The sequence below is a fragment of the Aedes albopictus genome, chromosome 1, assembly GCF_035046485.1.
Source record: "Aedes albopictus strain Foshan chromosome 1, AalbF5, whole genome shotgun sequence".
NCBI lineage: Eukaryota > Metazoa > Arthropoda > Insecta > Diptera > Culicidae > Aedes > Aedes albopictus.
This window is the reverse complement of record NC_085136.1, coordinates 212,776,149-212,799,606: the sequence shown is the minus strand read 5'-3', so window position 1 is coordinate 212,799,606 and position 23,458 is coordinate 212,776,149. Positions and strand designations below refer to the sequence as shown.

Below are 23,458 nucleotides of genomic sequence, written 5' to 3'. Positions count from 1 at the left end.
AGTTTCCCGAGTGGTGCTCACAACTCCCTTTGTCCTCGGAAAGCAAGCAGGGTTGACAACAGGCCGGCATCTAACTGCACAGCAAGTATCAAGAACTGATACCGCATGCACATCAATTTGACCTTCCCGCAAGTAAGTTTCTATCAGCCAGCACACAGAAGGACGTGCCGACATGGGGCCTCCACCTGCCTCGACCTTACCGAGGACCTCTTTCCAATCACGGGCTTAGATCCGACCCACGCCACGGCAGCAACGCTACCAGGATCTTTTCCCAGCGGCCACTTAATCGCTGTAAGGGTCGATTTCGACCGCAGAGTACCGGTATGACCTACGTAGCTGACTCCGAACCCTTGGACCACCTCTTGTATAGCGTCTGAACTAGTCATTATCCGAGTCCATTGAGACGGCATTCCATCCCAACTCATCCCTACACATCCTCTGGACCAAGTTGTCCGGAGTTGTGTCCTCCCCGCATGTGGCAATCATACGGTCACGCATTGCATTGTGGGATAACGCGGTCACACGAACAAAACGTGTTCCGCCTTTTCCTCTAAACCAGCACAAACCGGACATTCGGGAGAAATCGCTAGGCCGAAACGATGTAGATACTTCCCCATGGGACCTTTTAACCCTGTGGAGGGGACCTGGTGTGGTGGTTAGAACACAAGGCTATCACGCCTAGGACCTGGGATCAAATCCAACTCCCGACATACAAAATGTGGGTTCTTCCTTCGGAAGGGAAGGAAAGACCCACACGAGATGAACTAGCCTAGGGTTAAAAAGAAGAAGAGCCACACGAGATGAACTAGCTTAGGGTTAAAAATCTCGTTAATACAGACAAAAAAATTTATTAAGCCAACTGTCTACCCTCGGGATCAACCTGTGGATCTGCCTTCCTTTGGTGGAATTGTCTCACGCGCGCTGCTATTTGACCATTGGGACCAATCTGGCAGGCCTGCGTATGATTTTTTGCCGCTCATTTCGAAACACTTCATGTCCTCCCCACCAAGGATACCGATAGGCATCATACCATTTATGATGCAGAATGCATCGTGTGACACGATACGGAACGCGCTCGCAAGTCTAAGGAACATTAGCCTATAAGGCGCCGTCCACAAATCACATAACGCTCTAGGGGGAGGGGGGAGTACGACCAAGCGTTACGGTCCATACAAAAATTTAAGGATTTTCACACAAAAAAGCGTTATGTAGGAGGGAGGGGGGGAGGTTATAAAAATGACGATTTTAGCGTTACGTAATAAATGGACGCTGCCTAAGTACTTTCCAGCTTACCATAGTTACCTAGCTTTTGGTACTTAGCGCCATACCTTAGAATGGAAGAGGTGGCACTAACCAGAAGCTTGCGCTTGCAGAACTATTGGACATCATCCGGGACAGTGCCACTGTGGAGACTCTTTTGCAGGCGCAATAGGGCACTGCATGAAATTATCTCCTTCTCTTTCACTCTTACAGAAATTTTGTAAACAACAAGGCCAAAAAACGTCAAAATCTCATACAAAATCAAAACAGTGCGGTGCCCTATTAACGTGGCTACCGAAGGTAAGCTTATCGTTGATAATCACCTCCAAGTGTTAGATGGAGCGCTTTGAAGTGACAGTGCAATCGCCTACACTGATCACCGGTTGCTGCTCCGACTTTCGATTGTCGGTTGTTCGATTTCGACCACCACCTCAGTTTTGTAGTGAGCCTATTCACGTTTCCTGGTTCTGATCCACTCCTCCACTACTGCGATCGAGTGGGCAGCAGTCAATACCACAAGTTCGATCGATTCACCGTAGACCTCCAGCGTAATGTCGTCAGCAAAGCCGGCAATCTCCACTCCTACAGGGAACTCTAACCTCAACACCTCGTCGTACATGACATTCCATAACACCGGACCCAGGATGGAATTTTGCGGGACTGCTAAGGTTATGTGAAAGCACTTCCGCCTTTATGTCGTAAACTGATACCGTCTACCCCCGTTAATTTGATCGCATCTAATCTGAACACTTTTTTGTTTGACCCCCGCTAATCTGCACATCGCTTAAATTAAAAATAGTTCAAATGTCGTTCTACTCATGGAACGGGGTGAAACGGAACGCAGAATCAAAACATAAAAGCTCATCAGGTTACCATCAGTGTTTTTCTCGACGCCCACACACTCAGCGAAAAAAGAAGCGAAATTCATCGAAATACCTTATGAAAATTTGCTATAACTAATTCTTATGGATGGCATAAGAATACCTTATGAAAATTGGTCGTGCTTGCTATGACAAATTCCATAAGATAGACTTATGAAAAGAACAAAAAAAATCTTAAAATGATGCAGACTGGATTCGATTCATGAATGTCGGGATCACCGAGCCCGTGTTTTATCCACACGGCTACCGACGCTTGAGAATTCCATGTTGCTAAACATGAAGAAAAGCCAAGCTGTGAGACGATTTTACGATTGTACGACATTTCCCCGAAAACCAGTTCCCCGAATGAAGTTTCCCCGAAAGTTTTTTCCCCGAATGTACCATTTCCCCGAAAAATGTTTCCCCGAATGTACCGTTCCCCCGAATGTACCGTTTCCCCGAAAAGATTATTGCATATGCCATTTAACATTGACTTAATGCACAACTAGAGGCATCCGGTCTTTAGGACGAAGTACGCTTAGCCGAAGTACTTCAGACAGAAGTATGTTAAGCCAAATGGGTTGCGAAGCTGAAGTTCATAGGGTAGAATAGGTCGTCTCCTCAATTTTCTTCATAAACGATGTTAAAATTTGTTTTCGAATGCCTAGAAGATGTTTGAGTCCCTTGAGTGTTTTACATTCCTCGAATCTAGGGAATTCTATGGATACTGGGATATACTTCCATGATTTTACAATATTCTTTTATCCTTTTCCCTTTTCTCACATAGATGATTTCTTGGTGTTGATGTTACACTGTTACTGAAGAACTGATGATTAACCCAAGTAACATGTTGATAGGCAATTAGTCTTGTAGAGATTTTGAAACCCGCCATAAATCTTTCTATCTATTATGTTGGTTTTATAATGGTTTTAAGAACCTCTTCTAGTTTATTTGACTAAACAAAACAGAAAAAAATATGTAATTAAAATTCAGCGAGAAATCATGCACATAAAGCGAATGCTACAGTTAGTGCACTTTTACATGAGATATAATGTAAAATTACAATATCATCGTGTAAATTTCCGCCAACCATCGCGTAAACCATCATGGACTCTAACCGGTTACGTGATATTTAGCGGAAATTTACACGATTGTAACGTAATTTTACATGATATCTCATGTAAATAAGCACTAACTCCAGCATTCCCTTTATGTGCCTGATTTCTCGCTGAATTTTACATGAATATTTTTTTCTGTGAATGTAACTTGGGAAGTGATCACTCTGCCAACATTCCATCTGAAAATTTCGCCTCTTTTTATAACACGCAGTTGTTTTTAGTTGTAATATTGCATAGCTTATTAACGGTAGTAATTTATCAAACCACTGACTGTCCCATGACAGATTACCCTTCTTTGAGAAGTCGGCTGTTCTTTTGAGTATTGGGTAATATATGATCAAACTGGGTTTTTTCTTGGCTTTCAACTCAATCGTAATGATGCTCGTTCGGCGTTATGATAGTTTCGGCCTAATGATTGTAGCCTAACGTATTTCGGCCTGACATACTTCTGCCTAAAGATCCAGCAGCGTCTTTTAGGCTAGATTGATAACCTTTCATTTAAAAAAAATCCTTCTTTCAAACATAGGCTGTTCTTTCAAGTTGAACTGCTCAATCAATCATCAGTAATTTGACTGCTGCTATATTTATTATTATTATTATTATTATTATTATTATTATTATTATTGTGATCGACTGTTCTAGTAGGTATCTATAGGCGTTATAGTAGAAATCTTCATCAAGGATTCTCCCTTCTTTCATCATATACTGTTCTTTCAAAATATTACCGTCTAACTACTAGTATGTTCTGTAGAAATGTCATTTCCAAATGCTACTTCGGTCATGATTGATCCATTGATTTACAAAAAAAAACAGAAGAGTGCTTAGCTTCAAATCTGTTTGTCAAACAAATTTAATTACATTGACTTTTGTTTTAAAGCCTGTTAATACACATTAAAATTGTGCTCATAGACTTCCTTCGCTAACCAGAATTCACTCCTCTTTGCTGAAGCGAATCGAGAAAGATGCAGCAAACGGATCGTCGTGATCAAACACGCAACCCCATCACCAGTGGGAAGCGATGAGCCAGCTGCTTGACATGAATATTTGTTGCCATTCGTCGCAGTTTGGATCGCAAGCGAATGAATGAATGGCGAATGGTGAAGAATGCTGGTGAGCGATCGAAGCGGCCATTATCATAAGTAGAAGAGAATTTCTGCATGTAATGCATACATTTTTACTGTATTGTTGTTGAAATGCTAGATTAGCAAAGAAAATAATTCGAAAACATCAAAAATTCGTATGCACAATATCAATCACATCACTCACGAATCGCATTCGCTTGCGATGCGAATGTGGACGAATGAGTAATTTCCAAGTGTGGCTTCTCACCGTTCGCCGGAGTTTGCTGTCGTCGCTGACAAGCATACACACGAACTAAAGCGACAACCGTTCGCTGCTGACTGTCTTCGAATGTGGAAGAAGATGAAAAGTGGAAATCAGGAACCCTGTCTCGAAGAATTTATGGTAAGAGGGAATGCACAATATCAATGAGATGTGAAAGTTTCCATGATCTTTATATCTTTCTAAAGACTACACATCGGCACAGTTTGTACTCAGGCTAACTTTCCGTTACTTCGTTTCAATGATTAGTTCAGACAATGGAATTAATCAAGAAAATAATTAGAAACCAGTACTAAAAATAGTATTATCAATTTTTCGGGGAAACGGTACATTCGGGGAAACAATTCGTTCGGGGAATCGTTTTTCGGGGAAATAACTATCGGGGAAACTTCATTCGGGGAACTGGTTTTCGGGGAAATGTCGTACAATCGATTTTACGTCATAGAGTGACCTTATGAAATTCATTATTATCTTTATTAACGAGATTTTCAGCCCAGGGCTGGTTCATCTCGGAAATATGAAATTCATCCGAATCATTATGAATTATTTAAAGGCCGTTTCATAAGTTGGGCCTTATGGAAATCTTAAGGTTATTTAGCTGAGTGCAGGGTTACTAGAAGTTTAACCTAAAAAATGAGAGTTGGTTTGCATAAGGTGCTGTTTAAACCAACGGGGGTAGACGGTACTTGTTTTGGGAAGTATCAGGTATCAGAAGGCCGGTTCCAGAGGCACGTTGTCCTCCATTTGGGACATTTGTGCCATCGCCAAAATAACAGCCTCCCGGTGCTTGTTTCGGGAAGTAACTTTCGAGAATCTTGTACAGGAACCCAGGTATTCCCATACGCAGGAGCGCATCGGCAATAGCCGCTATTGAACACAATCCAGAGTCACTACTGCACAGTAGCGAATCCCCCTCCTCTTAGTTGGAGCGGCATCTCGGCGGTCTTTGTATATCGTGTGTATGTGTACATCGTATGGTAGACACGAAGATACTCTATGTCCAAGGAAATCCCCTTTACGAAAAGTTTCTGGTCCGACCGGGAATCGAACTTGTCACCCTCCTTAGTATGGTTATGCTGAATACCCCCACCTTGACAGCTGTGACTATAGAGGCACCTAATCTTGCCTAAGGTCCCTAAGGAATTGATGTAGGACCTGAACAGCACCCTGAAAGCGGTATTTCTTAACGGTATTACCGTTCCTGAATAAAAAAAAAACCTGAATAGGTTAAAAATCACTTGAACTAATTATACGATTGCCATACAGAAATGCTTCACTCTATTGGTTTACATGCCTAAAAAGTCCCAAATTTGTTTTCATAGTATGATACAATGTGTGGGCACTATCTAGCGACCGCAAACATGTCCCATTTTAGCAAGTGAATTATCTATATATATAAAAATGAGTTTGAAGTCCCTTTGAGGCAACAAAACTTACGAACGGGTGAACCGATTGACATGGCTCTTACACTGTTTGGTTCGTATTTGTGTTGGCTGTGTTTATATGTACAAAAATTACGAAAATTAACTAGAAAAGTAAGAAAGTTGATTAATTACTGGTTTTCATGAGCTGGGAAGGAACTCAAAACGATCGAAATGAAACCAATCTAGAGTGCGGTGCTATTTTGAGCTCAACTAACAGTTGTCAAACCACCACAAGACGGCAAGACAAAGTTTGCCGGGACAGCTAGTATTGGATAAACGAGAACGACGAGCAAGCAAACTATAACCACCATCATGATCAAACATCTCCATCACTCGGGTGCGCTATGTAGGGTACGTATTTGGTTTACTTTTCCATCCAACTACAATGTATGTTTCGCAATACCATCAGCAAATGCAAAGCCACTGAGAATGATGGTCCCCATATGTATGTGCGCGCGAAAATAAACCAGAAACAAATACTAACCGGTATGAGTGGTGGCAGCAAAAAACATGGAAATCCAATTATGAAACACACAAAAAATATTGCCCCAAGGATAGAGCTCGATAGGGAAGAAGGACATAGCTTATTCTCCAGCGCCATGTCGATAGAGATCGGTCATAAATTGCAACGATTCCAACGAATTGAACATTTATACAGTTTACCTTTTCTGTTACATATTGTTAATACATAATCTGAGCGATTATCTCCATTATCTTTAAGTGATAATCGTTAAAATTCCTTTTTAAAATTTTCAAATTCTTCTTGAAGAATTTGTTTTTTTTTTATATCTGTATTAACGAAGTTTTTAGCCCTAGGATAGTTCATCTCGGATTTGTTATAATTTCTTAAATAACAATCATATTTCTACACTTTTTTAAAGATTGTAGAATTATCACTGAATGAATCTACGTCACATGCATTAGAGAACAGAAATTTCCGTTCTTGGGAACAACCCTTTACTTTTCGCATGTATATACGTGGTTTACTGAAGGCCAGTAGACAAATATAAAACAAACTAAAAAAAGTCGAACGGTTGATGGAGTACAAACCTCGTAACACATCAGTTTGCTGATTCGTGCCCGTAGGTATATGTTCCTAGTGCTATTTCACTTTCCACTTTACTACGCCCGGATCGGTTGGAAGGATGTTCAGCGTACAAGTGGATTTCGATGGGAATGGAAATGGAATTTCGAGTATTCCTTCCTGATGCAGTCTGTAGATTTGCAATGGAAGAATGGGTGTTAAGTGATTAGGTTATATTTTCAGTGTAATAAGTTTGAAAAACACGGTTAAATTATCTATAAGTATTGTATTATTCTCTGTCATACGTGCATTACTATTGAAGGGAGACAATCCGTAACTTTCTTATTGGACAAAGTGGTATTTTTTAACGGTGGTAGTGATACAAATAGTCGATAAAACCAACTTTACAACGGGCTACAAAAACTTTCCGCAACACAAGGGAAGAGCGCTGCTGCAAGGCTGTAACAATGTTCCACCTCGTGCAATATGCATCACGTTGGGCAGTTTCCTCCCGAAGCTATGTACCGATTCATGATTGACTTTGGGATGAACGGAAACGTGATGGCCAGGTTAACTAAACCCATGTTGTTACATATCCAATCCACACTCAACTCATGCTACATCGGCACCGAAACAGGCATCTAATCAAATTTTTACACCACTGCATCCGACAGCTGAGGCTTGAGGCTTCCGCAATACTTTTTTTATCTTTTTATTTTGGCTTTAACGGAATTTTTGCTGAAATTTGATCCTTATGTTAGTTCTTTACATCATCGCAATGATACGATAAAACAAAACATGATACATACCTATGGGCTTTTTTCATCTGGTTATACTTTGTTTTATGTGATGTAAACTGTATTAATAATTCAGCCAATACTTATACTTGTTTGTGTGTAAAAAAACTTTTGTTTACATTGCCTGAGAAATTTACCACAACCAGGTAAACAAAAAGTAAGCAAAAACTGTAAAACATGAAAAAGTTTTATCTGTCACATATTTTTTATTTCCGATTTATCTAGGTAGTCAAAGCTAGAAATCGAAAGATAAAGAGTAGTTCTTTCAAACGAGGAAAAATAATTGTTGCTTTTTTGGGAAATTTAAGAGTGCTCATCTGTGGATTATGGTCCTCCGGAAAGTAGGGGGTTGGTGTCAGGCCCTACGAGCCAGCCGTAAAAAACCATTGTAACGGAAAATCAGCAACAGAATAATACGAACCGAGACCAACGGCAACGACCCCAGCGAACAAAAAGGACTTGCGATTGGAAACTCGGTACGTGGAACTGCCGATCTCTCAACTTCATTGGGAGCACCCGCATACTCGCCGATCTACTGAAGGACCGCGGGTTCGGCATCGTAGCGCTGCAGGAGGTGTGTTGGACAGGATCCATGGTGCGAACATTTAGAGGTAATCATACCATCTACCAGAGCTGCGGCAACACACGCGAGCTGGGAACAGCTTTCATCGTGATGGGTGATATGCAGAGGCGCGTGATCGGTTGGTGGCCGATCGACGAAAGAATGTGCAGGTTGAGGATCAAGGGCCGATTCTTCAACTTCAGCGTAATAAACGTGCACAGCCCACACTCCGGAAGTACTGATGATGACAAGGACGCATTTTACGCGCAGCTCGAACGCGAGTACGATCGCTGCCCAAGCCACGACGACAAGATCATCATAGGAGATTTAAACGCTCAGGTAGGCCAGGAGGAGGAATTCAGACCGACGATTGGTTAGTTCAGCGCCCACCAGCAGACGAACGAAAACGGCCTACAATTCATTGATTTCGCCGCCTCCAAAAATATGGCCATACGTAGCACCTTTTTCCAACACAGCCTCCTTTATCGTTACACCTGGAGATCACCACAGCAGACGGAATCTCAAATCGACCACGTTCTGATTGACGGACGGCACTTCTCCGACATTATCGACGCCAGGACCTATCGTGGCGCCAACATCGACTCCGACCACTATCTGGTGATGGTTAAACTGCGCACAAAACTCTCCGTCATCAACAATGTACGGTACCGGCGACCGCCACGGTACAACCTAGAGCGACTGAAACAACCGGATGTCGTCTCAGCATACGTGCAGAATCTCGAGGCAACGTTGCCGGACGAGGGCGAGCTCGAGGCCCCTCTAGAGAACTGCTAAAGTACAGTGAAAGCAGCCATCAACGACGCAGCCGAGAGCACTATCAGGTACGTGGAACGGAATCGATGGAACGAACGGTTCGACGAAGAGTGCAGAACGGCGGTAATGCGAGGGCGGTAATGCTGCAGCAAGGGTCCCGACAGAACGTGGAACGTTACAAACAGAAGCGGAAACAGCAGACCCGCCTCTTTCGGGAGAAAAAGCGCCGCCTGGAAAAAACGGAGTGCGAAGAAATGGAAGTGCTGTGTCGTTCCCAAGAAGCACGGAAGTTCTATCAGAAGCTCAACGCATCCCGCAACGGCTTCATGCCGTGAGCCGAAATATGCAGGGATGAAGACGGAGGCCTCTTGACGGACGAACGTGAGGTGATCGAAAGTTGGAAGCAGCACTTCGATCAGCACCTGAATGGCGTGGAGAACGTTGGCACGGGAGCCCACGGCAACGGAGGAAACGACGACGGCAGTGCAGCGGAGGACGGAAATGAACCAACTCCCACGCTGAGGGAAGTTAAGGATGCCATTCACCAGCTCAAAACCAACAAAGCAGCTGGAAAGGATGGTATCGCAGCTGAACTCATCAAGATGGGCCCAGAAAAGTTGGCCACCTGTCTGCATCGGCTGATAGTCAGGATCTAGGAAACCGAACAGCTACCGGAGGAGTGGAAGGAAGGGGTAATCTGCCCCATTCACAAGAAAGGCGACCATTTGGAATGTGAGAACTTCAGAGCGATCACTATTTTGAATGCTGCCTACAAAGTGCTATCATCTTCCGTCGTCTGTCACCTAAAACAAATGAGTTCGTGGGAAGTTATCAAGCCGGCTTCATCGACGGCCGGTCGACAACGGACCAGATCTTTACGAATTTCTCCCGATTCGTACCACCCACCCAACATCCTACTGGGGTGCTGGTGATGAAGTAAGTTCATAACATCAATCCCGTTAGAACCATTAAGCATTTTATTAAAATCTACAGCGGAAAAGGTGCAGTGTTTCATGGAATAAAAACCAGACAAACGATCGTGTGCAAAGTACGATCTTTACAAGTTGATTAAGATCGAGTGAGTAGAGGACAAAACTAACAATTCTAAACACAACTAACAGATATGCTTCAATAAATACAGGCCCTGAGGAAGATCCAACCCAAGGATCGAAACGTTGGCAATGATATAAAATTATCAACGCTTTTTCCCGTGACTGAAAGCCGAAAAACTCCGTAGCTATCAGATCTTTACCGTACGGCAAATCCTCCAGAAATGCCGTGAATACCAGGTCCCAACGCATCACCTGTTCATCGACTTCAAAGGCATACGACAGTATTGACCGCGCAGAGCTAAGGAGAATCATGGACAAAAACGGTCTTCCTGGGAAGCTGACTAGACTGATTAAAGCAACGATGAACGGTGTGCAAAACTGCGTAAGGGTTTCGGGTGAACTATCCAGTTCATTCGTATCTCGCCGGGGACTACGACAAGGTGACGGACTCTCATGTCTACTCTTCAACATCGCGCTGGAAGATATGATGCGACGAGCCGGGCTCAACAGCCGGGAAACGATTTTCACAAAATCCGGTCAATTTGTGTGCTTTGCGGATGACATGGACATTATCGCCAGATCATTTGAAATGGTGACAGAGCTATACACCCGCCTGAAACGCGAAGCAGCAAAGGTCGGACTGTTGGTGAATGCCTCAAAAACAAAGTACATGCTGGTGGTAGAGGAATTCATCTACCTCGGATCCTTACTGACGGCTGACAACAACGTGAGTCGTGAAATTCGAAGGCGCATCATCAGCGAAAGTAGGGCCTACTACGCGCTCCAGAAGAAACTGCGGTCGAAAAAGATTGACCCACGCACCAAATGCACCATGTACAAAACGCTAATAAGACCGGTGGTCCTCTACGGACAAGAGACATGGACCATACTCGAGGAGGACCTGCAAGCAAAGACAAAGACAATTCACACCGTCTTCAGCCAGAGGCTGCACAGACTGAACACATTACTTACAGTAGACAACGGACAACACACAGAACACCCAGTGGCCCAGTGATGAATTTTTCGTTTGAAGAAATGTTTCCACCGACTGGAGCGGGAATCGAACCCACACTCTGAGGCTTACGATACGCCTAGACGACTGCCGCCGCTAACCGCACGGCCACGAAGTCCACTATGTCTTGTCTTAATAGTGATGTTGAACAAATAAATGTATGTATGTATGTATCTGGAGGCAGCACTCTGGAGGAACTTTTGGAGGAATTCCCGGGGAATTAATGTGGAACGTGTGGAAATATACCCGAGAAACTATTAATGAAAATTTCAGGAAAACGCTAGCAAAAATTCGAGGAAAATTCTAGAGAGAATCATGCATTATTGCTGGAGGACTTCTTAGTGAAACGCTCAGGGAAATCCTGGAGGGATCCCTAGAGGAATTCCCGAGAAATTTCTGAACGAATTCTCTAGGAACCCTTGGATTTTTCCCGAGAAGAAGATTTCATAAGAAACACATGGATGAACATTTTGAGGAACTCCTAGAGGTATTCCCAAGAAACTTCTAGAGAAATTTTCGTGAAGAAATTCTCGAGAAACTCCTGGAGGAATTCCCAAAGGACTCCTATAGAAATTTCCGAGGAACTCTAAACTGTATTCCTGGAGAAATTCTCGAGACCCTTTTGAAAGAATTTCTGTAGGGATTTCCGAGAAACTCCTGGAAAATAACCTACGAAAAAACTGAAGGATTTCTCGCGAAACTACTGAAGGACCTCTCGAGTAACTCTTGCCAGAACTCCTGTGAAACTCATGTAGGAATTCCCAAGAACCTCTTGGAAGAATTCCCGAGGTTCTCCAGGTTCTCAAACTTCTGGAGTAATTCCAGAGAAACACTTGCACGAGTTCTCGAGGAACTCCTGAAGAAATTTCCGAGGAACCCCTTGAGGAATTTCCTAGGAACGCAAGGAATAGTTTCCGAGAAACTCCTAAAGGAATTCCTTAGGAACTCCTAGAGGAACATATGGATGAATGTTTTGAGAAGTATTTAGTGGAATTTCCGAGGAACTCCTGGAGAAATTCTCGAAAAGCTGCTGCAGGTATTCTTGAGAAACTCCTAAAGAAATTCTCGTAGAGAAATTTCCGAGGAACTCCTGGAGGAATTCCCGAGGAACTTCTGGGGGAATTCCTGGGGAACTTCAAGAGAAATTCTGGAAAAACCTTCGACAAAATTCTGAAGGAACTACTGGAGGAATTTCTGAGGAACTCCTAGAGGAACACATGGATGAACATTCTGAGAAGCTCTTAGTGGAATTTCCGAGGAACTCCAGGAGAAATTCTCGAAAAACTGCTGCAGTATTCCAGAGAAACGCCTAAAGAAATTTCTAGAGAAATTCTGGAAACGCTTTCGGCAGAATTCTAGAGGAGCTACTGGAAGAATTTCCAGGGAAATTTTGTTGAACTCGCGGAAATATATCCAAGGAACTCCTACAGGAATTTTCGGGAAAACGCTGGAAAAAATCCCAGGGAAATCCTGGAGAGAATCATTCATTGTTGCTGGAGAGCTTCTAAAGGAATTTCCATGCTATTTATGAGGAAGCTATGAAGCGATTCCCAGAAAATTTGTGGACAAATTCTCGGGAACTACTGGAAAAAAATCACGTGGAACTCTAAGAGAAAATCTCGAGGACTTCTGGAGAAATTGCGTGGAAACTCGAAACAATTTCAAAGGATGCCTGAAGAGCTCTTCAGGCTAGGCTTATTCTCGGGAATCTTCTGGTGAACTGAGGAAATTTTCTGGTAGCTCCTGGAGGAAGTTTTGTGAATATTCTGGAAAAATTCCCAGAGTAATTATACTAGTATTCCCTGCCAGACTTTTTTTTTAGAATTTATTATGTTGAATTATAGTCGGTAACCTGCAACGGCTATGCTCTATTTTAAAAGGCATTGACACACTTCAGGGAATCAGAAATATTTATTATATTAAGTGACACAATAGCCGATAGCTTTGTAACCGATACAATATAGCTATATACGGCAATACAGATCTCATTATAGAAAAAGACAGGAATATCAAAAACTTAACCATCACCCGAACATATTGTCGGGACTAACAACATTCATTTGACATTTTTGTGTCGATCGCTGTGTTGCGCTTGTGTTGCAAATGTCGGAGACAAAGGCTGCCGAATGTTAACGAAAACGTGTCAAAGACTGTGATCGCTAACAACTCTGAGCTGGACAGTTCAATCGAAACGTAGACGTATCTTTGCGGTGATCAGTTTAATAAGTTTTCCGGTGTGGTCGATGCAGCCGTGTGTCGTAATGAGGACGAAAATCAGATGAATCAATGAGAACTAGCATTTCTGGAGAAATTGTTGTACGGTGAAGATTTGATCCGTTGTCGTTGAAAACTTCACACAAACTCAGTCGCTTTAGGTGATAGACGATGGATAATAATGTGGATAAGCATTTTTAGGCGGCACTCAAAATAACAGTATATCTGAACTGTTGAATATTATCACTGATGTGTATGAAAGCCCTTTAATGCAAATGAACTAAACTATCACACTATCTAATCCAATTGAACTGTCCCGTTTTGACTTACACCAACTGTATACGGAAAGCTCCTCCACAACTGGCTATCTTTCAATCTCTTCTTTCATAATTTCCCATTCGTAGCAAATTCTAATCTAATGTCCTTCTTTTTTGCCACCAGCTTGGAGTGCTTCATGTCAGAAGGTGCAGCCACATTCGACGAGTGCTATCTTACTGTGTAGTGCTTTCAAAATCTTTTTGCCCTGTAAACTTCACCTGACTTGACTTGCTATTTTGAAGTGGTTTATCTTTCTGGAAACAGTTGCCATAAGGATATGCTGTTTGTTGAAATGAGCTTTCTTGGAACTGTTTTTTTTTTTTTTCATTTTCACGTTTTGCACTATGGAAACAGCTCTCTCTATAATTGCAGCACGGCGATAATAAATTCAAGTATTTTCTTTTATTGGTAACAAAATTTGGTAAATGCAATTAGTAAGTGATTAGAACAAAGAACGAACGATAAAAACGAAGCCCCATCCGTATTCAACTATTTTATGAAAATTAGCATTGCCTCAATAATTTAATGATTTAATCATCTCATTTTACAAGAATCCCTAACAAGTTCTCGCAGTGTATACCTGGCACAAGAGGGGGGTTTTCCATCATCATATCATGTAAACCAGCTACTTGAAATTCAGCAACCTGCTTTACATTTGCTCCGGCACGTACCGTTAGGCACTGATAAGGGCGCGTGGGCCCACCAGGTGTCATACCGGAAGATTCAATTTCCATTGTAAATTGCGCCCCAGCATTCGTAACGCCGATTTCAAGATTTTAGTGCCGTCTTCTGTCTATGATCTGTTGTCTATGCACAAAGGTGTATAAATAAACAATGATGATGGAGAGTTGACTTATTCAGTGTGGGCGTTAGTGCCAGATCTAGATTAGATTGTTTCGCCATGAGGATAACGTGGATGCTGCTACTGTTGGGTCAGGCGGTCTTGGGACAGCAAGGAAGCGATTTTTGTTTGAAAGGATTTCGAAAAGTGCTCGAGTATGATAGGTGTGACTACTTTGCATTTGGGCCCCTTTTCATGAGCTCTTATTGTGACTGGCAACATCAGGTATTGACTTTAGTTATATATGTTCGTTATGTTTTTGATTAAATTCTCACTATTTCAGTTGGAGTACGGTATTACAAAAACATTTTGCTGTGGAGGAATTTGTGCATACTGCTTTCAGCAGATCGATAACATTGATGGCAGCAGCAGTAGCGACAGTAGTGGAAGTACTGTGTTAGCTGATATAAACCCAACCACGTTTTATCCTTATGATATCGGACGAGATTTTACTAATTCAGATGAACAATCTGAGTTTGGAGAAATGATTTTTATAAGGATGAAACGAATGATGGAAGAATTTTTATATGCAGAGAATAAAACTGAACAAGCTCTCACATAAACAGCTAGTAAAAGTTATATTACTTTACATTTGTTGGAATTCAAAAAAACTTTTGGACTCATCGATGAAATAAGGTTAAATAAATCAACAAACTGGTTATGACAATATATCAGAAAACAAGTACACAGTCACCTTCTGCACATGACGCATGGTAAATTCTTAATTTTTTGCTAGAAGAACAAAAAAAAGAAAAGAAATTATTTCCGATATTCAAGTGAATCCTTTCAATTCAAATGTTTGGAAAATATTATTAACCCTCTACAGGAAACCTTAAATGATGGTCCATTTCGGAAACCTGGGGAATTCATTCTTCTGTATCGCATGATACTGATTTATTAGAATATCAGTGTCTTCAGTAAAGTTGTTGGGTTGGCCAAGGACTTACAGATGCTGAACCGTTTAATTCGGAATTTCATATATAGGTGGCGCTAGTGAGTATGTAAGTATTCAGTATTTGAACACATATAGATCAAGATCCTGACCACATAGAATTTTGGTGTCTTCAGCAAAGTTGTTTATTAGGTAAAGTGTTTACTAATGATGGACCGTTTGTTTGGAAATTTCACACATAGATGGCGCTACTGATCGTGCAAATTTTATATTAATATATCTCAGGACCCTATCACCTAGAATGATGGTATCTTCGGCAAAGTTGGTGAGTTGCTCAAGGACTGACAGATGCTGGTCCGTTTGATACGGAACTTCACACATAGGTGGCACTAGTGAGCATGTAAGTATTAAGTATATGATCACATTTATATCAACATCCTGATCACATACAAATTTGGTGTCTTCGGCAAAGTAGTTTATAGGGTCAAGTGTTTACTAATGATGGACGGTTTTGTTTGACAATTTCACACAGATGGCGAAACTAATTGTGCAAATTTCATATTTCATATATCAGGATCTTGAGCACCTAGAAAGATGATATCTCCGGCGTAGTTGTTGGGTACGTCAAGGACTTACAGGTGATGTAGCGTTTGATTTGGAACTCCACGTACAGGTGGCGTACTGAGCACGCATATTTCATATACCTCATATATCGCGGGATTATGATCACTTAGAAAGATGAAATCTTCGGAATAGTTGTTGCGTAGGCCATGGGTCTTTAATTTGGAAATTCGCCATACGTAGATGGAATTGATCAGCATGCAAATTGTATATGTCATATATTTCAGGATTATGAGCTCAAAGAAACATGGAGTCTTCGGCAAAGTTGTTGGGTAGATCAACGACTTACAGTTAATCGGCCTATAATTCGGAACTTCACATGTAGGTGGCAGAACCGAGCATGCAAATTAAATTTCTCATTTATCTCAGGATTCATTGCCATAACTTTCAGGTTTACCCGTTTTCAGGTTTGTTGAACAAGTTACTTTTTGCGTCGTGGCTCACGCTGTACAACATAGTGACAATGAGTTCAATTTATGTGTGGGTATATGTTTGTTCTACTTACATGGCAAACTTGTGGCCGTGCGGATAGCATCGTCAAACATACTCGATGGTGTGGCATACTATTTGAGCAAGAGAGAGAGCAGCGCCTGAGTCGTAGTGGATTGGAAATTCTACCACTAGGCGTAGCTAGAGTGAAAACATTTTTTAAATTTTACAAATCTTAGGATCCTGATTATTTAGAAATATGGTATCTTCGGCGAAGCTGTTAAGAAGATCAAGGTGAATTATTATTTGGTTCGAGTTTCTGTCATTAGGTGGCGGTGCTAGTAGCAAATTTATAAAAAACATAGAAATTTTAATTATTAGCCAGAAAATTTTAAACAAGCTATAACTTCTTATAAAGTGCACCAAATTTTGACTGCAAGATCCTTAACTAGTTAGCTACAATTGGTACAAATTTATTTTTGATTGGTTAACTCTACGTGAAGTTGAAGTGTTTCTAGTAACATTTTTCTTGTATCACTGCAGTCCAATAATCTACTTTATTTTGGGGTTAAGTTAACCCCAAGTTCTTGTAACTACTTTGCAGAATCTTCAATTTCACTAAATAATCTGAATCCTGATGTAAAAATGATTCAAAATTTATATGCTCACTAGCGTCATCTAGTGACAGAGGTTCGAATCAAACGGTTCATTATCTGTAAATTTTTGACTTACCAAACATCTTTGCTCAAGATAGCAGATACGGTATGAGAGTTATTAGGACCCGGGATATTTAAAGTATAAAATTTGCATACTCAGTGGCGCCACCTATGTGTGGATTTCCGAATCAAATTTTGCATCATTAGTAAGTTTTTGACCTATGAAACAACTTTGCAGAACACACCATCTTTCTATGTGATCAGGATCTTGAGATACATGAGATGTAAAATTTGCATGCTGACTGGCGCCACCTATGTGGGGAGTTTCAAATCAAACGACCCATCATCTGGAAGTAATTGACAAACACAACAACTTTCTCGAGTAATTGACAAACACCACACTCTTTCTGAGTGATAAGGATCCAGTGATATATGAGATACAAAATTTACATGCGTTTGAAGACATTATATTACTAAATTGTTTATGCCAAATAGCGCCATCTAGTGAGGAAATTTCGAATTAACCAATTCACCTACAGACGGTGCATGACTTACCGAACAAATTTGTCGAAGACATGAATATTCCAAAGCATCAGAATCAAAAGATATAGAGAATTCAATTGGGGGTCCAAATGGACCCCAGGCAAACGAAATCGCCCCGTTCAACTTTGACATGGAATAAAAATCAAAGTATGCCATGAAATCAACTTTATTCTTGCTTAAATAATAGAACTAGGTCTAGTTTGAAGGCATTGAAAAAATAAATTTAATATGTTATTCTCAACTTGTTTGCCATTACTCCAAAGTTGCCAGGGGTCCAAATGGACCCCAGGTATCCATTAGAGGGTTAAAAGCTCCCAAAGACTTCTTCAGTAAAGTCTTAAATTCATCCAAATGAAAAATCCTCAGTTTTTTTAAAAACATCTTGAAAATAAAATGGCTAGACACTAGTAAGATCGATCCCAGCATAATGAATTTTGCCAAAGGTTATGCTGCAACAATGCTGGACATGAACTATGCAAAACTTGTGCTTGCCTCAGAGCCTATTGGTACAAGATCTTCAATTTTCAAAAACCACTGATTTAACTATTCGAAGTAAAACGATAGACGAACAGACAAATGGACATTAGTTTTGCAAATTCAATTCATAACATACCCGTTTTCAATAAAAGTGTTTCAGGGTAAATTAGGCTGATACAAATTTATTTTTGACTTTTTGTCTCCCCCCCCTTCAAAAATTTTTGGCTGGATTTCGCATTTTGAGGGGGCAGATGAAAAATATTTATCAAAATATCGGGTCTTGCTGAAAATTCTTTAACAAATCCGATGAGTTTTTAATACTTTTCAGAATAAATGCTTTATTATTTTTATCCCCCCCCCCTCGACCAGCCAAAGAGTGGTGGGACAAAAAGTGAAATAAATATTTTTAACGGCCTTATTCATCCTCTACATCGATTTGTTTGCATTAGCTCTCGTTTGCACTTTGATTTTCCTTTTTGCATCATGCAATTACTTGCCCCTGTCGAAATCATTTTCCATTGAAATATGATCTGTTTGTTCCGAAATGTTCTCCGATTGATAACTACCCACGACCCTCGTCATTCTTCTCATGCATGCCCATAAAATTCTTCATTTGAAAAGAATGGGGTGCTGTTTCCACTCTCAGCTACAACAACACATTTCATCCATTCGTCAAGGTTCGCACATTGTCGACCTTGCCGCGCGCCGTTGTGGGGGTGTAGAAGAAATTTCTGTTATACTTCCAATGGCATGAATGGCGCCTTCCTACATTACAAAACATTGCGGCGGGATCCACACACGCGGAGAGAGATCCTTGCAGCTGGTGAACCATGAGTCATGACATAATAACCATTTGTTCCTTGACGACGGCGACACCGATGATGATGACAGGCAACAACGTTTTTGCTAGCTATATGGAATTCACATTCGAACTTGTTCATAACTCTATGCTCACTCAGCTCAGCTCACTCACATGCAAGGGCAGTTCCCAAGGTTCGGGTAAGAAAATAAAACATAAATCGCTTCAATCGGATGAAAAAGCGAACCGGGGACATCCAGCCGCGTGCTAGGGGGGCTTTTGTGAGAAAATGAAAGAAAATCGAACCATGCACGTTGGAGAAGGATAGGACAAAATGCATCCTTGACGCTTTTCAAAGGCATAATTGAAACGTCACAGAGCAAATAATTTTGAAGTATCTAGGCGCGTAAGTTTTGTATCCATTTTCAAGCGTGATTTCATTCGTTTACATCGTTTTCCAACAATTATCACACTCACCATGTACACACCCTGGTTGGCACCGGAAAGTGTCAACAAACTCATTTCGGCAAACTAACTCGGCGAAACAGCCGAGAGGTAAGGGATATGCCTCACAAATTGTGAGTCACAATCAACGGAACAGTGTACAAATTCATGCATGCCTCACAATGGTCCAGATTTGAGAATACCTGACAAAAATTTCCAACTTATAGTAGTCTGCTATTTTTAGCCTAAATGAATGTATTGGAACCTATTTTGGCTCTCAATTTCATTGTTATGGCATTTTCATTATTTCTCGATTTCTTCAAACTAAATTCGAACAAAATAGCTGTTTTTTATACAAATTGACTGTATACATATCACCATGGCGCTAATATTTTGGCAGCTCTTGGCAGCTGCAATTTTCCTTAATCAATTCTGCACACTTGAACGAGCATTCGGTTCTAGCGATTGCTAGACCCACTTGCAAGCTGCAGCGACTGTTTTGTTGTGTGGAAAGAATGTTATTTACACATCAGCTGCCGGTGATCGGGTGGCAGCCGGTCAACGCAAGGATGTGCATATTGAGAGTTAAGTGCCGTTTCTACAGCATCATCAACGTGCACTGACCACATGAAGGGAGACCTGATGACGAGAAAGAAGCGTTTTACGCGCAGTTAGAGCAAACATACGATGGTTAAATAAATAAAAAAAAAAATACGATGGTTGCTAACCGCGTGACGTGAAAAACGGTATGGGCGACAGCGCATGTAGGAAGGGTGGAAATTACAGACAGATAACAAATTACAAAAGATAACGACCAAGGATGCGTCAACTTTACAGCCTCCTGTGGTATGGTAGTCCGAAGCACTTTCATCCCTCGCAAAGATATCCACAAAGCTACCCGACCATCAAAAACCAACAGAAAACCAAATCGACCTCGTTCTAATCGACCAGGGCCGGATTTACAAATGTGGGGGCCCGGGGCCACAGAGTTGTGGGGGCCCTTTATATAGACGATATATTTTTGCTCACATAACGTGGAAAATATCTAAAAAATATGAATAATTCTTATTATGTTAATGTTTTTGTGGAAAAAAATTAATTTAGAATAACAAGAAGATCTTGACAAAATGTTTATGTTTGCTAAATTTACTGAATGCATAACAAGTTTGAAATTCTAGCATGAAAACAAAAATACTTTTCAAGAATGTATTTGCGGCTTTGGATTCCAGATATAGTAGAAATTTATGCAAGAGTTTATGAAGAAACTGCCTAAAGAATTTACAGCAAAAAATTGAATAAAAATTGTAGCGCAATCGGTAGTGTCGTTTTTGCGAAATCCAAAGAGAATTTCTTGTGGATTCCTGCTACAGCCTCTGAAAAAATGACTGGTCCATCACCATAAAAATGAACACTTAACAAAAAATCGTTTCAATGAGACATTCATGGGAGATATTGGCGACCTTTCAGAAGAATTTTTCATAAAACTTTGAAATCATAGAGAAAATTCTAAGAGAAAATGTTGAAGCAATTTCATTGCAAATTTATGATGGGATTTCGGACTTAATTTCCTATTAAACTTCCTGGAAATCTTTAGCGGGAAACAAGGGCAATTTTTTAACCAATTTCCCAACAAATTTCTTCTAAATTTCTCAAGGAATCTAGGGATTTTATCAGGAGTTCGCCGTGAATTCATCCTTATTTCGTTAAGCAAAATTCTCAACTCAAAAATTCGAACTGATATTCTTTAAAATAACCTGCTTTCAATTCATGCTAGATTTCCTCTAAAAAGATGTGTCAACAGTTTTGGTATTCTCCGATTCGTCAGCTGTCAAATTGAAATCAAACTCAAGAGTTCCAAAAATACTTCTAAATTTCGGAAAAACCCTTAAATTCTTCCAAGAACTTTATAAACATTCTTTAAAATGTTTTCTAAAGCTTTATACAGAAAATAAAAAAAACAACAAACTTTTTGACAAGGCAATTTATAGAGTTTTGGAGGTCCTTTAGAACTCAGTCGAAGATTTTCTTCAGGATTTCCGGTAATTTTTCTTAAGCAATTAATAGAAATGTGTTGATTTTTGGATTTTATACGAAAGAGCACCTTTTTCTGAGCCACTATGATTTTTTTCAAATTTTTAAAACTTTATTTTGATACCTAAAACCAATTACAAAGAGATTTTCTGAAATCACCTTTTGACAGCTGAGCAACTGCTTGCTCAGCTCCGCTCAGTACAAAATGCGACGAGGGGTGATTCGACAAATCTCTCCCATACAAACTTCAAACTGATTCTTAAATAGGTTCCCAGGCATCAAAATTCATGAAAATTTGGATTTCGGCTCAGTTTGGCATGCAGATCCAGAATATGGAATTATCTCAACACCGCTAAAGAAGCCAAATACACAAAAAACATAAATGTTAATTTTGTATGGAGGCAAAATTTAAAATTTCATAAATAGCTGGAAAAGTAGTTGCAGTCTTTCTCAAAGGAATCACGACATATCACATACATTTTTCCAGTAGACAGTCATTTGAAATTCTTTTGACAAAAATCAAAAATGTTACACTACTTTTTTTTCTCGCTTCACATTTTTTCCGAGAAATTTTGTGGGGGCCCCTCAAATGTGGGGGCCCGGGGCCCTGGCCCCCCTGGCCCCCCCTAAATCCGGCACTGTAATCGACAGTGAACTCTTCTCAGATATATTATCAATGTCCGCAATACCGCAGTGCGAATATAGATTCGGATCACTACCAAGTCGCTGTATGCATGCGCTCAAAACTTCCGACAGTTATCACCACGCGTTGAAGTCGAACACCGCCGCTCAACTTCGAGCAGCTGCGTAACGTAGAAGTGGCTCAAGACTACGCGCAGCAGTTAGCAGTGGCCCTACCAACGGAAGAGCAGCTTGGCGCAGCTACGTTTGAAGACGGGTGGAGGGACATACGATCCGCCATAGGTAGTACCTCGACTACAGCACTACCCAGGTAACCAATAAGCATTGGAATAAGCAGTATATCTGTTTTATATCTGCAATCGACCTGCTTACTGTCGTATCATAGCAGTTCGAATGCTAAACTGCCCTATATTAGCAATTGAAATGCTGTTTAAAATTTGACAGAAGGTGTGTAGCATTTCAAATGCACGGTATATTTTGGTTAATAAGCAGCATAACTGCTACTGTATTGCTATAAAACTGCTAAGTGAGATGAGTGATGCTTAACCCACAACACTTTTCCACATTCTAATTAACGTTCCAGAATTGTTCAATTGATTAAATTGCCATTAATTGTTCGGCTGTAGCAGTCATTATCATGTGCATGCCCTGTCTTTTATAGGTAGCAACAAAAAATCAATGGAAAATACGCGCTTTGGCAAATAAATCCCATGATTAGTCTTCTATGCTCGATTCAATTATCAGCACATGCCGAGCCCGTTGCATAACGAAGCGACTGCTGGTGTATGTTTTATGCCTTAAATAGGTTAAAAATCCAATGCACATTATCTAATCATCTATAGCTTACCCTGTAGCGCGGCTCAGCACCATCTTCAACCCAAGAATCGAGGGATCAAATCCCAATTTCACCGAAATCAGCTAAAACAATCAACAACAGCAATTCAAAACGTGCCCGCAAGTCTCAAAAGTTTCAGGATAAAAATAGAAGAGAAAGATGCCGTAAAATGGGCAGGGGAAATATTTTTGTTTTTGTTTTTGACAATCTGGGGGATAGGAAAAATAAGCATTTAATCAGCCGTATATTGGGCCAAAACCTGCATTTAATTAGCACTTATGGCGGATATACGGCAAATTAGCATTTAATTACTTGCTGTAAAGGCGCATATAGTGCCGAAATAATGCCATTTTAACTGCTTATTGGTTACCTGGGTAGGCTTCGCGACTCCGAATCACAGAAACGACTGGTACGACGGCGAATGTGAACAGTTGACAAACGAGAAGAATGCAGCATGGGCGAGAATGTTGCAACACCGTACGAGGGCGAATG

At 40.8% G+C, this 23,458-nt stretch overlaps 1 protein-coding gene and 1 long non-coding RNA gene across 2 annotated transcripts in view; one reads left to right on the top strand and one right to left on the bottom strand.

The window, feature by feature from the left end:
• Nucleotides 1-23,458, bottom strand: part of LOC109430330 (tubby-related protein 4) — a gene marked incomplete in the record, with an annotated part of 266,514 nt that overhangs the window by 43,934 nt on the left and 199,122 nt on the right.
• Nucleotides 12,762-15,280, top strand: LOC115263752 (uncharacterized). The gene is made up of 2 exons (XR_003895801.2): nt 12,762-14,822; nt 14,881-15,280. It is a non-coding gene; the product is annotated as an uncharacterized LOC115263752 (long non-coding RNA).